The sequence below is a fragment of the Antechinus flavipes genome, chromosome 4 (assembly GCF_016432865.1).
Source record: "Antechinus flavipes isolate AdamAnt ecotype Samford, QLD, Australia chromosome 4, AdamAnt_v2, whole genome shotgun sequence".
Classification (NCBI taxonomy): domain Eukaryota; kingdom Metazoa; phylum Chordata; class Mammalia; order Dasyuromorphia; family Dasyuridae; genus Antechinus; species Antechinus flavipes.
The window spans coordinates 131,120,232-131,136,546 of record NC_067401.1 but is presented as its reverse complement, the minus strand read 5'-3'; the positions used below and the strand labels follow the sequence as shown (position 1 = coordinate 131,136,546).

Here is a 16,315-nt window from a genome sequence, read left to right as displayed (position 1 = left end):
AAGTGACAGGGAGGCCAATGTTAATGTTTAGGAATTTAGAGTCACTGGTCCCTTGCTGGCTCTAAGTCATGAATCATTTAAGGGAATAGAGAAAATGGAGTGGAGAAAGAAGAGAGATCCAGACAGAAATACAGCACTAGATAAATCAAGGATACATTTACTTTCCATTTCTCCAAAACTGAATTAAATAAGGCAGTGTGAACTATTAATTGCCCTCAAAGTCTAAGGGTTCTGGATAGAGTCAGTACAAGCCTACATAATTTACAAATGAAATAATGAAAACTTATTTGGAAACAAAAAAAATGAGAATATTTCATTTTTTGTATGCCTCCTAATACACTAATCACCACAAGTAATATTTCCCTACTCCAAAAGATGATTTATTTCTATATAATTGATATTACAATAGGAGAAAAAATTATGAAAGATTTCATTTCATCTTGATGTCAAATTATACACTTTTATTTAAAACCAAAAGCCAACAAGAGAAAGGTTACTTGTTTCTAAGACGTTGGGCATCTTGCCAATTAGTAAAGTGTTTCTTTAAAATATTACTGAGATCATGTTTAGCTAAAAGTGACCTCGGTATATATGTCTATATAGCTGATCTCATCTACTGCCTTCCATAAAAGATAAGACTAATTGATCAGAAAGTCAGAAGTCCAGGCAGTGTGAGTGGAGTGATTATTATGAGCAAATTCTTGGAAAGATAGGGTAATTAACTTATTGGAAAGAAGCATTAGATCATGAGCAATTCCAGCAGAGCAGAAGAAAGAGTTCTCAGATAAGCCTACTTATGAATCAAACTGGAACTGCAAAAAGTCACCTCACCAAATATTGAAACTCAAAATTGGTACAGGGTTTTATTATAGATCTTCCAATAAGTCCCTTGGACCAAATTGAGAACAGAGGCTCATGATAAATGAATATAGAAAAGCATGATTGCTATGGGCTCTTTGTTAATCCCATTTATTTGCGTGAGTTTACTATATCCTTCACATAGTGCTGGCCACCCAGAATTCCCAAGGCAATGTGATCACAGGAATTAACCACTAAGAAATCAAAAAGATTTATTATATTCTTGGGATTAGGGGACCCCACATACAACATACCTCAAAAGAGTTATTCCCAGAATACTACAGCCAAAGGCTTTTTTCTCTCTTTAGATGGTTACTATCCAACTCAACTTTTGAGTTTCCTATTAATATTTACCTCTTAGTAATAAAAGTTGGTTTCTTCCTTTTACATTTTGCATGTGTTACACAAATCATTGTAAGATTAAGAAAACAAAGAATATATAAATATACTGTCAAAAGGTGATATGGGAGGTGACCAAAACACATGTTTAAGTGATGAAGCAATACTTCATTTACGCAATTTGGGAAAGAATAGCTACAGAATCAACACAGGCACTGTATATAATCAATAAAATCAAACATCAATACTTCCTAAAACTTTATATATTACTGTCAGATTCTTTAGGAAACATTTATTCTCATAAAAAACAAGTAGGAAATAGGAGATGAACAACACAGAACAGATAGCATAAAAAATATTTTCCATAACTAAAAGGAAGAAGGGCATTTAGTGAAAAGTCATAGGTATATCATTGTCTATATATAGCCTAAATCAGATTGTTTGTGGTCTTGAAGAGGAGGAAGGTAAAGGAGGAAGAAAAAAATTGGAACTCAAAATTTCACAAAAATGAATGTTAAAAACTATATGTAATTGAAAAAAATACTATTAAGTGATTTTTAAAAAGTCATGGGTACAATAACACTAAGGGATGTCAGTCAACTGGAGAAAGGCTTAAAAAAGCCATATGAATGTAACAGAATATTATTATATCATAAGAAATGACCATAGGGATGGTTCAGAGAAATTTGGAAAGAGTTGTATGAATTAAATGGAACCAAGAGAACAATTTGTATAATTATAACAACAAAGTGAAGAACTCTGAATGATTTAATTCTGACTAATTTAGTGATTACAGAAGACTGATGATGATATGTTACCCACTTCTTGGGAGAAATGATGGATTTAGAATGCAGAATAATTGTTTTTGTTGTGGTGGTTCAACTGTTTCTAGTCGTGTCCAATTTTTTGTGATCCTTTTGGGGGTTTTCTTGGCAAAGATATAGGAATGGTTTGTGATTTCCTTCTCCAGCACATTTTACAAATGAGAAAACCGAGACAAATAAGGTTAAGTGATTTACCCACATTCATTCACCTAGTAAGTGTCTGAGGACAGATTTGAAATCAGAAAGTTGCATCTTCCTGACTTTAGGCCTGGCATTCCATCCATTTTGCCACGTACCCAATTTAGGAATTTGTTTAGTTTGACTATGCCAAGTTGTTACAAGTGTTTTATTTTCTTTAAAAAAAAAAATTTAACAGAAGTGAATGCAAGGGATAATGCTGTAAAAAGTAACCCTGGCATGCATTCTATCAATAAAGTTATTTTTAAAATTAAATTAAATTAATTAATTAATTAATGAAAATAAATAAATAAATGAATGAAAATTTACAGGTAGGAGGGAACAACAGAGAATCTATCTCTGTTGTCAATCTCTTGGCCCTGAAGGCTGTTTTTTCTATTCATCACACAATGCTTCCTCTTGTCCTATACATAGGAGGCGCTTAATAAATGCTTAAAGTTATCATCACTTAGAAAATACCATCTGCATCCAGAAAGAGAACTATGGATACTGAAAGTGGATCAAAGCATAGAGTTTTCACCTTTTTCGTTTGGTTTTTCTATATAGTTTTTTCCCCTTTTGGTCTGATTTTTCTCACACATGACAAATATGGAAATACATTTTAAAGGACTGCTCATATTTAACCTATATCAAATTGTCTGCTATGTTGAGGAAGGGGGGAGGTAAAGATAGGAGGGAGGAAAATTTGGAACAAAATTTTATAAAAATGAATGTTGAAAACCACCCTTTTGTGTATTTGGAAATATAAAATATTATTGAGAATAAAAAAGTTGTTCAAGTTGAATGGATGGACATCTACTTATTTTCTGATTCTTTGCCTCCACAAAAAGGGTTACCACAAACATTTTTGCACATGTGGGTCCTTTTCCCTCCTTTATGATTTCCTTGGGATATAGAACCAGTAATGGTACTGTTGGGTCAAAGGGTATGCATAGTTTTATAGTCTTTTAGGCATAGTTTCAGATTGCTCTCCAGAATGGTTGGATAAGTTCACAATTCCACCAATAATGCATTCATGTCCCAATTTTCCCACATCCCTTCCAAAATTTATCATTACCTTTTCCTGTCATCTTAGCCAATCTGAGAAGTATGAGATAGTATCTCAGAGTTGTTTTAATTTGTATTTCTCTAATCAATAGTGACTTAGAGCATTTTTTAATGCCTATAGAAGGCTTTAATTTCATCACCTGAAAATTATCTGTTCATATCCTTTTATCATTTATCAGTTGGGGAATGACTTATATTCTTATAAATTTGACACAGTTCTTCATATATTTTCGAAATGAGACATTTATCAGAAATACTGGCTGTAAAGATTTTTTCCTCAGCTTTGTACTTCTCTTTTAATCTTTGATTCTGTTGGTTTTGTTTGTGCAAAAACTTTTTAGTTTAATCAAAGTTGTCCATTTTATCTTTCATAATATTCTCTAGTTCTTTGGTCATAAATTCCTCCCTTCTAAAAAAAATCTGATAGACAAATTATCTCTTGTTATCCTAATTTGTTTATGGTATCATCCTTTATGCTCAAATCATGTATCCATTTTGACCTTATTTTGGTAAGAGATGTGAGATATAGGACTACGCCGAGTTTCTGACATTATTTTCTAGTTTTCCCAGCAATTTTTGTTAAATACTAAGTTCTTAGTCTGGAAGCTGGATAGGGTAACGACTTTTCCTGACCAGATCCCACAGGATACTTTCAACTCAACCTCTCTGTTTTAGCATATCTCATATATGAGAGTTTTGTATTATAGTTATGCCAGGCCTACCTCTCCCTCTACTAAATTGTAACCGGCAATCAACCAGCATTTATTAAATGGAAACTATGTGGCAGATACTGTGCTTGGGAACCATCTAGTAAAACTTTAAGCACTATGTATAAAAGTCATTATCCTTGCTATCTAAAATTGACTTTAATAAGCTAAATAAAGTTACTGACAAATTCACAAAGAATTCAGTTTTTAAAATTGTGTTAAGTACCTATGATTTGTAGAAATGCACACACATCCAACATTTTAGGAAGATTCTCTCCAGCAGTTGTGGTCTTAAATTCAGACTCTCACAACCTCACTCAGATTATTACAACACTGAGGGGAGGGGAGAGTATTCTATAAACAAGTGAAATTATCAACAGAGTAGGACATCAGGTGGTTAGCCTTAGATAAGGGCAGGATTTCCCCACCCTATTCCCCTTGCTGGCCTCCCCTTCACCAATCCAAGTCAATTTTCAGAAATTGCAATTTTTAAAACTACCCAAACCCCACTTCCCACCATTGCTTGAAGGGCCTCCTGTGAAAGGACATTGTTTATTTACTAGGTTTACTTTCTGTTTCACTGTTCAGCCACTGATTGCCACCCCAAAGAGAACTAAGAAGCCCAAAAAAAAAAAAAAAAAAAAAAAAAAAGCTTCTTGTTTTGGCAGTACCTAGTACACAGTAAGCACTCAATAGATATTTGTTCCTCACTCCCCACCTCCCTGTCTTTCAAGTAATATAATGGATAACGTACTTGTTATCAGAACACTTTGGTTCAAATCTTATTAACACTGGTTATGACCATGAGCAAGTCACTTAACTGCTCTGAGCCCACTTCCCTATCTGTAAAATCTAGGTAATATTACCTATAATTTCTACTTTTTAAGGTTGCAAAGCTGAAATATGAATATATGTAAAAGTGCTATAGCTGTGAATCATCACCATCATCATTATATTTATCATCTAAGACCTCAGAGCTAGAGAGAAACCAGTTCTGACTTCTTAACTATAAAACTCAGCATAAAGATTACCCAGCAAATTAAAATAATGGGTCAGTCTGTAAACAGCATTTGCCAGAACAATGGAGGCAAGGAAAGCTTAGCTAGACTTAACCTGAAGTTGTGAAGTAATAATGGCTTTACTGGAACAGCAAAAGACAAAGTGATACACTTTCTAAGATTCATGACAAGTTCCATCCACCTGAAGCACCCTCTTCTTCCTGTCTATATTCCTTTTCTGCACTAACTAGTGTTACTACTACTCCCTTTCTGGTTTATCTTGCCTCAGAACCAAATTTATAAGACTACAAGTGATCCCTCAACTGATAAATGGTCAAAATATATGAATAGACAATTTTCAGATGAGGAAATTAAAGCCATCTATAGTAATATGAAAAAAAAATACTCGAAATCACTATTGATCAGAGAACTGCAAATTAAAACAACTCTAAGATTGGCTAAGATGATAGGAAAAAATAATGATAAATGTTGGAAGGGATGTGGAAAAATTAGAACACTAATACATTGTTGGTGGAATTGTATACCAATTTAGCCATTTTGGAGAGCAATTTGTAACTCTGCCCAAAGAATTGTAAAAATATGCATACCTTTTGATCCAGCAAGGTCACTACTGGGACTATACCCCAAAGAGATCATAAAAAAGAGAAAAGAATTCACATGTGCAAAAATGTTTGTAGCAGCTCTTTTTGTAATGGTAAGAACTGGAAACTGAGTGGATATCCATCATCTGGGGAATGACTGAACAAATGATGGTATATGAATGTAAGGGAATATTCTTGTTCTATAAGAAATGATGAGCAGGCTCATTTCAAAAAACTCTGGAAAGACTTACCTGAACTTATGCTGAGTGAATAGAGCCAAGAAAACACTGTACACAGTAACAGCAAGATTATGTGGTAATCAACTATGATAGAATTAGCTATTCCTAGGAATACAATGATCAAGACAATTCCAATAAACTTAGTATGGAAACATCTACATCCAGAGAGAGCACTGTGGATATTTGAATGAGGATCAAAGCATACCATTTTCAAATTAAAAAAAAAATCTTTCTCATGGTTTTTCTATGGAAATATGTTTAAAAGGGCTGTACATGTATAACCTTTAAAAAAAAAAAAAAAGACCTTAAAGAGACCTCTAAGTTATATCTAACATTCAACTCATAACTGAAGAAGAACTGAGGCTCATTTGTATAATGCCATTAAGACATAATTTAGCAAATGGAGAAGATGTTTAAATTGTTTCATTGTTGTCTGGGCTACAACATGGAAGCAGTGTGGAATGGTAAAAAGAAGATGGGATTGTATTCAAGGAAGATTTGAGTTAAAAATCTCTCCGTGATTAATTGTCAAGTCAATCAATCAAACATTTATGAAAACCTAGTATATTCCAGGCAATGTGATAGGACTGAATTTCTGCCCCCAAATAGGTTACAATCTAGTGAGGAATAAAATACATTACTATGTGTAAGTAAACACAAAACAGGAGGGTAGAGACTCTAGCACCTGAAGGGAATCAGAAAGGACTTCATGTATAAATTAGGCCTCCAGCTGAATCTTGAAAGAAATCTAGGAGAGAAAAGAGTTGGAGGTAAGGAGAGGGGACACTCCATGCATAGGTCCAAGAGCTATGTGTGAAGGACAGGAAAGAAGAAAATTTGACTGGGCTGGTATGTGTATGAATGGGAAAGCCAAAAAAATAAGAGAAGCCTGGATTGTGATGGGCTTTAAGACCAGGCAAAGAGTTTAAATTTGAGTCACTGGAGTTTAATAGGGAATGAATAGGATGGTAATAAAGTAATCAGATCAGAGCTGGGACTTAAGATTGGGGTCGGGGGAGAAAAGAAACCAATAAGACAAATGATGATAAAGAGCTAGATTAAAGGGATGGTTCTGTGGACAGAGAGGGGAACAAAGCAAAGAAATGTTGTAGAGAAAGAAAAAATGTTTGGTAACTGCAAAAAAGGAATTAAATGAAAATAATGTCGCCAAATTGTATCATCCCTTATAAGGCTGTCTCTTCAACTGACAACTGAGTAAGCTCACTGAGGACAATTTTGCTAAAGAAACTAACACCCTTGGACAACTGATCAACTGGTTTGTCCTTGTATTTCACTTATTCAAAATTAATCACATTGTTCTTTTTCACTGAAAGTCTATAAAATAGGTGATATAAATTGATCTATGATATCCCAAATTCACACTATAATAAGATCTTGGATATCGTGACAATAGCTGGCTACTACAGGAAGTAATGTTAAAACTGAAAGGAACCTTAAGAGATCATGGAGCTCCGAAGTCAAGATTTTGAAGAGGCAACAACTGAGGCCAAGAAAGGTTAAGGGACTTGCTCAAATTTACTTAGGAACAGAGAAGAGACTAACTCTCAGTTCTCCTGACATCCAATCCAAAACATCATTCCATTAGCCCACACCAAAGACTTGAAACACAAGTTCTTTTGGCCAATTTATCCAAAAAAAAAACAAAAAAGATAGGGGATGAGGAAGGAGATAAGAGATACAAGCAGTCAATTCCACTGAGGAAAGGGAAGGGAATGACAGAGGAAGGCTAAGCTGTGATAAAAAGTTTGCTGTGTCTAGTTTATAAGCAAAATGAGAATTAATAAAAGTAAATTGATTCTTCCAAAAACTTTAGAATTATGCCATCAAAGCAATCACATTGGATGGCCCTATAGGCCAAAGTTCATGATATTAGGCTCTGGTTTCTACCAACAAGTACATAACCACAACATTTCTTGTTTTCACTATTACTTTAAAAAAAACTCAGAGAGCTGGGTGATTTTTGCACTCTAGTTCTCATGATTTCCAAGGGCTGCTGTCTGGGGACCCTGAAGGTCCTTCAGAATGTGCTAACTCTTTTTGGAGCTAAGAAATGGCGTAAAGGTCATAATCAGGGTTTTCAAATACAGACCAAAGCTAAAAATGCTCTTCACAAACAAGCCCAATGTGCCTTTTCAATGAAAAGAGTCATCCAGTGATGTTGGTACATGCGTTCTCAAAACCATATTCAATCCCGGAGGTAAAAGGGATCTGGAGATCACTGTCCCCCCTCTTTGGACTCTATCCATCCTTTATGAACATTCCCTCTTCCCTCAAATTCCCTCTTCTTTTATGAAGCTTCCAATATCATTCTAGCCTGCCATTCTAGCTCTCTCCCCATGTTCTATCCTAGATCTTTAGGCACTTCACTACACAGTGATAAAAGCATGAACCTTGATGTCAGGTCAAATCCTGCCCCTAACAATTACTAGATATATGTTTCATTTTAATTCTCTAAATTTTAAGAATTGGGAAAGGATTGGCTGCCCATCAACTGGGGAATAGATGAACAAGTTGTGGTACATGAAGGTAATGAAATACTATTATTCTATAAAAAATGATGAACAAGCAGATTGTAGAAAGGCCTGGAAAGATTTACACAAACTGATGCTGAGCGAAACAAGCAATGCATTTATTGTACATAATAACAGCAAGAATGTACGATGATCAACTATGAAAGGCTTGGTTCTTCTCAGTGGTTCAGTGATCCAAGGCAATCCCAATAGACCTTGGCCAGAAAATGCCATCTGCATCCAGAAGAAGAACTAAGGAGACTGAATGTAAATCAGTACATGCTATGTTCACTTCTTTTTTCCATTTTTCCATCTCTCCTGTGGTTTTTCCCTTTTGCTTTGATTTTTCTCTCCCAACATAATTAATAAAACAATTAAACAATATTTATTAAATATTAATTTAATTAAATTTAATTAATTACATATTAAATTTAATTAATTAAATGTTAAATTTAATTAATTAAATAATATTTATTAAAAACAAACAAACAAAATTCTCTGAGCTTCAATTCTCCCAATTGTAATATGGGGAAATAACATTTATTGTGCCCAATAGACTGTTTGGAGGGACAAATAAGATGGTAAATGTAAAGCATTTTGAAAACCTTAAAACACTAACCAAATTTTTATCAACTATTATAATTTTATCACTGCTTTGAAACATTTATTTTGCTATATCAAACTTATTTCTCTCTTAATTTTATTTTATGTTTTTTGCTGAGGCAATTGGGGTTAAGTGACTTGCCCAGGATCACACAGCTAAGAAGTGTTAAGTGTCTGAGATCAGATTTGAACTCAGGTCCTCCTGACTTCAGGGCTGACATTCTATCCACTGTGCCACCTAGTTGCCCCATCTTATCTAAATTTTCATACTATCATATATCAACTTATTTTTATCTCTCCATCCCAGTTAAAATCTTGAATCCTCTGTATTCTGATAGAAGTGGATTTCTCTGACAAAGAGACTTAACTGAGTTTCATTGGATAAATGATGGACAGAAACAGCTACACCCAAAAAAGGAATACTGGGAAATGAATGTGAACTATTTGATTTTTGATTTTCTTCCCGAGTTATTTTTACCTTCTGAATCCAATTCTCCCTGTGCAGCAGGAGAACTGTTCGGTTCTGCAAATATATATTGTATCTAGGATATACTGCAACATATTTAACATATATAGGACTGCTTGCCATCTTGGGGGGGGGGGAAGAGGGAGGGAGGGGAAAAAACGAAACATAAGTGATTGCAAGGGATAATGCTGTGTAAAAATTATCCTGGCATGGATTCTGTCAATACAAAGTTATTATTAAATAAAATTAAATTTAAAAAATAAAATAAAATCTTGAATCCTCAAATCCTCTATAAAGATCTTGCCTTGCACATGGTCATTGTTTAATAAATATTTGTTGAATTGAATTGGTTGACTATGAAGTGCCATGAATAAAAGGATGTTGCATAAAAGCTTTTGGAAGTCAACCTGATGTTCTATATTTCATAGCTAGGAAAACAAGCAGACACATAAATGACTTGCAAGAAAGGAAAGAGAAAAGAAGTTATAAGAGAAATTGTGCCCCTAAAAGTGTGCTAACTCTCAGCACTTAGACCACAACTGACCCTGACACAGTGACATTTAGGTCATGACTTAAATGAATCTGCAGAATCTTTTGAATAAACAGTCCTTCCTATTAGCCAAATATTTGTTCATTGTGAAGAACAACTCTACTAAGGTTTTAAGATAAACTGTTACTTAAACAATCTTTAGCAACCTGAAAGTCACCCAAACTAGATTCTATTTATACTTCTACTATCAATTCTCAATATTGAATCACATGAAGAAAAGAAAGTAGCCTAATACAACAGAAAATGCAAAAGGTCACTAGCTAGCTAGTGGCATTGTCTTAGGCAAACCATCCCCTTTCTCCAACCTCAGTCCCTTCATTTGTAAAATGATAAGCCTAGCTAAAATGCTCCAGGGTCCATATAGCTCTGAAATATTATCATTCCTGAGAATGTCATTATATCCCTTTTGTTTCTCAACAGGGACTCAGGTCCAGTCAATATATTCACTCTCAGAACCATTTAAGTTAATCAGGCCAGAACTAGGACAATAGAAAGAGCATTGGATAAGGAGTTAAGACCTGAATTTTTTCTATGACCTGTTCCACTTCCTGGTAATTGTATAACTTGGGGCAAATCATCCTTTTTTTTCTGAGCCTCTACTTTCTCATTTGCAAAATGAGGATAATATCATTGGTCAGTTTTGAGGATCGAAAGAGATCAAATATGATTACCAAAGAACAAGATTGTATTCTAATCAAATGATAGCTGAAAATGGGCTCTTTGGCCACATCAGCTCTTTCCCTTATTAAGTGCTGTACTTCCAGTTTCCAATAAGTGGCAAGGCACTTTTGACTTGGCCTTGTTGCCAGACAGTGAATCTGCAAACAGTGTTACTGAGTCGCAGTGCCCCTGAGAAGGTAACCTACTATAATGGAATAGAGTACTGGGTGGAGAGGGAGAAGACCCAGGTTCCAATTCCAGTTACTAAGCAGACTATGAGAAGACCCCCAAAGCTCAGACCACAACTCATCACAGCACAATGACATTTAGGTCATCATAATTACCCTATGTGACCTTGGTTAAGCCATTTAATCTTTCTGAATCTCAGCTTCCTCATCTATAAAATAAGCAAATTGATCTAAAGCTTCTCTAAACCCTATGATTTCATGATTATTTTGTCTTCTTGTCTCCCCTGTTTTGAAATTCTGCATTATTATACTTAAGATATAGCTGCATGCTAGCTCTTAGAGGATCTTAATAAAATGAGAAGTAACTTTAATGCTGACGAGGTTAAACATTTACAGAAAAAGTCTTTATGTTCATCCAGTTTTAAACTGTCTGCATGATAATGGTCAGTCATGAACTGTGTATATTCTTTAGAGATAAGACAACTGATTACTTTTAAGGCCACATGTAGGATAAAAAGTACTCTAAATATATAACATGTAAATGGGGAAGAGGTGGGCAGGAGAAATGACAGCCTAAATTTATAGCCACACATCTACTTAACAGAAACAATAGAAAGCAACACGTACCAGACGTGAAAAAGGCAACTTTTTGAGTGAGGCTTTGTGGAAGAGCCAATGATGGGAATATTGTGGCCCCATGATCCAGGAACATCATACCTTATGGATCCACAATAAGGCTTAGTTTTGCAAAATATCCCAATATTAAGTCTTACACAGCAAATATCACTTTAATTTGTGCACAAGGCCTCATCAAGAGATGCCTTGCTAGTCTTTGTTTCCCTTTTCTTCTGCATTTACCCACGATCTTGGCCCAGAGACAGAATACTCCCATTTGTTATTACTTCACTCTGACCTGTACAATTAAGCAACACCACAATCCAATAAGTGCAATGGTTCAATTATTTATCTTCTGTCCTCCTTTGTCGGGTGTATTTTTTTTTTTTTTAATGAACAACAAATAGCAGGGGGAAAGCACCCAAGGGAAGTATTACATTTCTCTGAAGCTGAGGTATTTGTTTGGATGTGAAATCTAGCTAATATCCCAGTCAGAAAGAGTGGGGAGGAATAAAAGAACAGTCTCTGAAAAGCCATTTATGTCTACCTAATTGCACTGAGATGGGAAAGGGTGAGGGAGTACAACAAGAAAACTGATATCCAAGCAACTCAATGGTTTCATACATTCTTGCCAAGAATTAAGACCATAAGATTTAGAGCCTTAGAGATAATGAAATGACAGAGCAACATTTATATGATGCTTTAAGATTTTCAAAGAATTGTTCTCACTACACACTGAGGTATGTAGTGAGAGTATCTCCATTTTAAAGATAAGGAAATTGAGATTCAGAAATTAAGACTAGTCACACAAATACTAACTATCAAAACCAGGATTTGAACCTGTCTTTCCTAATTCCAAATCTGGCTCTTTTTGATATATCATACCAGTTTCTCACTTAATCTGATCCTTTTATTCTATAGACAAGAAAACTAAGGTACCTAAAGTCAAATGCTGATTCTAGCCTTTTTTACCTTATGATTTTAGAGTAAGATATTTAACCTCTTTGCTCCTCACCATCCTGGAGACAGACAATTTATAAGGACCTTTTCAGTTTTATTCCCATAAAACCTATCTAACAGTCTGATTGTAAATGCAGCACTCTTTCCACTATCCTAGGCTATCAATCCTTAACTCCACCTGGATTCTAAGCAATGTGGCTATTTATACAGAATAGATACAAGGAGTATAATCATGGGAGTCACCTCTCAACTCTAGATTCCCAGACATTTCCCTGATAACTCCCTTGAAGAAGGTTAAGGGAGACAGAATGCCCTTGAAGAAGAATTATCTTCACTTAAAGAATGATAACAGAGAGAAAAGGAAGAATGGATAGGAAAAAAACCCAACAAATTATTTTTCCTTGAAGGGGAGGAAATAGGATTGATTTCCAATGAAGAATGAGAGAAAGAAAACAGGAATTAGAGGAATGAGAATGAGAGAATATTGAGAGTCTTTTCTTGGAAGGAGAAAATCGCTTAGCACAGTGTCTGGCAAATAGTAGGTGCTTAATAAATGTTCCTGATTGGTGAAGGGAGAAGGAGTGATAAGGAAACTTATTTTTCCTAGGAGAGATGGGGAAGCTTTCTCCCCTTAGAGAATGAGAGGAGAGAAAATAATGGATGAGCCTGATTCTCCTTAGAGGAAAAGAAACCAGGATCTCTCCCCGGGGGAAATTTAAGGAGAAAATTATGGGGAAGCCTGTCCTTACATAAAAGGGAGCAGGAAAGAGTCTTTTCCCGAAGCAGATGGTAAGGAGACTCGGGGAAGGGAAGATTCTCTACCCAGGGATGATGTGAGGAGAATTGGAGGAGGGAGGATGCTTTAAGAAGGACAGGTAAAGGGGCAGGGAAGGTGGGAGGGCTATCTCCCCAAAAGGAGGGAGAGGAGGGAGATTAAAGAGGGAAGAAAAGAGAATTCCCTCTAGGAGAAACAGAAGTGGGAAAGGAAAAGGGAAAGAGAAGGGGAGAAGAGGGAGGAAGAACTCTCCCCAGAGATGATGTAGGGAAGAAATGGAGGAGGGAGAACTATCTCCCCAAGGAGTAGTGGGAGGAGGGAGCCGAAAAGAGGGGAGGAGGAGAAAGGATTGCGGCCCCCCCCCCCCCCAGGAGAGGAGGGAGAGGGAAGGAAGGAGAAAGAGGAGGGAGGAGGGAGGACCCTCTCCCTTCCCGGGAGCCCCGCCCCTCACCTGGTCCTGGAGCTGCGGCCCGTGAGAGGCCCCGCGGCCCCGCTACTGGAGTGGCCCAAGGCGCAGGCCAAGCGGGTAGTCCCTTCAGGCCGTGCAGGCGGCGGAGTGGCTCCGAAGCTGCCTCAGCTCAGTCACAAACTGAGCCCCTGAGCTGGAGGCGGCGGCACCCGAGTGAAGGAGGTATTACGTCTCTTAATCGGGGTTCGACTCCCGGGGTCCTTTCTCAGTTTAACGCCGAATCCCACTCCTCAGCCACCGCTACCGCCGCTGCTCCGGAAACGGCTGAGTAACAGCCCACTCAGCCAATCGCCACCAGGATCCCGGCCAGCCAAGACCCACCCCTAATGCATAATTCATGAAGCCCCAGCCTGCTCTGCCATTGACCGGCCTGGATCGACTAATTATGCCTCAGGAACCCCGCCCCGAAAGCCAATGAGCAAAGGCCGTCCGGATAAATTATGTAGAATAAATGACGTATTAAGGGACGCCCCCGTGCGGGCTGTTCCCTAGGTGGCGCTGCTCCTCCCGCCGGAGCTCCGGAACAGCCAAGGCTAAGGCCACGGAAGCCCCGGAGGGAGGGAGGGAAGATGACGGGAATGTACTGCTGAAAACTCAGCTGAGTTCCTGGCAAGGAGTGACGTCAAAGGCATTTTAAATGCCCCTGGTGCGGCTCCCTCCTCCCTTCACCTCCATCCCCCATGCCCACGCCGGACCCCCTGGCCCTCCCGGGTGCTAGGAGAGAGTAGAAAAGATAGAGGAGCCACGTGGGAATGGGCCCATCTGGCAGACCCCTTCACACGCCACTGTTCCCGAAGTCCCCGGATGCCAGCTGGAAGGGACAAGGCCCAGGGCTGGGGACAACGAGAAAGAAATGGCACGGCCCTTGTCCACCTACAGGCTGATATTGCGACACTGAGCATTGCACGCAAGCAACACCCTCACCCTCACTCACGGAAATGAGGAAAGACGTGGCACGTAAATAAAAATGAGGACTAAAACAAGTAGAGAGGGAAATTCGGTAGTCATAAATTTTCCCGTTCTTCTTCCGATGCACTCCAGACTGTTTTACACTTGACCTTGGATAGTTAAAACTACACAGTAATCAGAGCTCTATTTTGCATACTAGAATAACATCGTTTAATATCTTTTTAAATCATCAGACTAATCCTTTGCTCTCGGCAAAAAGTTTCATACATAGAAGAATCTGCACCTATCTTAAGAGACTTGTTAAAGTGCTCAAAGGTACAGACAATTTTCAGTGAAAACAATCCAAGATTCTGGATTGGAGTGTAACCTCAACCTCTTTTAGGCTCAAGTTAACTACTAAACCAAACAGAAGTAATATGTTTTACCTATTTCACCTATAATTAATGTTTTTAAGACAAAAGATTGTGTACAATGTCCCAAGAGTTTTAGGATTAAGACTGGCCTGAGACTTGTAGGGGCAGCCTGACTTTTTTTTTTTTTTTAAATTTTTATTTAATGATTACTTTATATTGACAACATTATCCCTTGCACTCGTTTCTTTTCCGATTTTTTTTTCCCCTCCCTCCCTCCACCCCCTCCTCTAGATGGCAAGCCATCCTTTATATGTTGGATATGTTGCAGTATATCCTAGATACAATATATGTTTGCAGAACTGAACAGTTCTCTTGTTGCATAGGGAGAATTGGATTCAGAAGGTATAAATAACCCGGGAAGAAAAACAAAAATGCAGATAGTTCACATTCGTTTCCCAGTGTTCATTCTTTGGGATGCTTTTGTCCGTCATTTATCAATTGAAACTTAGTTAGGTCTCTTTGTCAAAGAAATCCACTTCCATCAAAATATGTCCTCATACAGTATCGTTGTCGAAGTGTATAATGATCTCCTGGTTCTGCTCATTTCACTTAGCATCAGTTCATGTAAGTCTTGCCAGCCTCTCTGTATTCATCCTGCTGGTCATTTCTTACAGAACAATAATATTCCATAACATTCATATACCACAATTTACCCAGCCATTTTCCAATTGATGGGCATCCATTCATTTTCCAGTTTCTAGCCACTACAAATAGGGCAGCCTGACTTCTTAAATATGTTACAATCTCCAACCATACCTCATTCTATGCAATTTCTGTACCTGGCCTCTTATATATCTTTCATATGAAATCTGCGAACCACGTCAAGTTCAAGATATCTTGAAACAGATGCTATTCAATACAAAGGTTAATAAGAATCCAGAAGACTGATGATTAAAAATGTGCTGGACCCATCTGACAAGTGATATGATTAATACATACCTTATTAGACATCATCACTAATTTAGCCAGTAAATTGTAGCTCCTTGAGTGCAGAAACTGTTACTTTCCATTTGTATTCAAATGGATACAAAAGAAAGCATCATGCTTTCTTTGCCCATCCCCACCTCCTCATTCATTTGAGAATAGATTCTTTATATCATTGGGATATCACACAGGAATACTCAGTTAAAGACATAGGTCTCTCTAACTACAATGTAAGAATATTGGCAACTGATTTAGGAAGAGCCATCCTCTGCTTGATATTCCAACACACCAAAAACACAATAGTAAGGGTTCAGGTTTCCTTAGATGAGTCTTGAGACTAACCTTCAAATTCCCTGGTAGCCTCTTCTGTTTTGTCAGTCACCTGAGCATGGGTGATTGAAAAGAAATCCTGAAAATACAGCTGCTTCACAAGTTCAAGG

General features: G+C 37.3%; 1 protein-coding gene across 1 annotated transcript in view; it reads right to left on the bottom strand.

Annotated features, from left to right (window-relative positions):
- The window catches only part of STAT3 (signal transducer and activator of transcription 3), a 59,029-nt gene extending 45,060 nt beyond the window's left edge, over window positions 1–13,969 (bottom strand). Inside the window, exon 1 of the mRNA XM_051994429.1 lies at window positions 13,612–13,969. The gene's annotated coding sequence lies outside the window, so the exon portion shown is untranslated. The remainder of the gene's footprint in view (window positions 1–13,611) is intronic.
- Window positions 13,970–16,315: the final 2,346 nt, after the last annotated feature.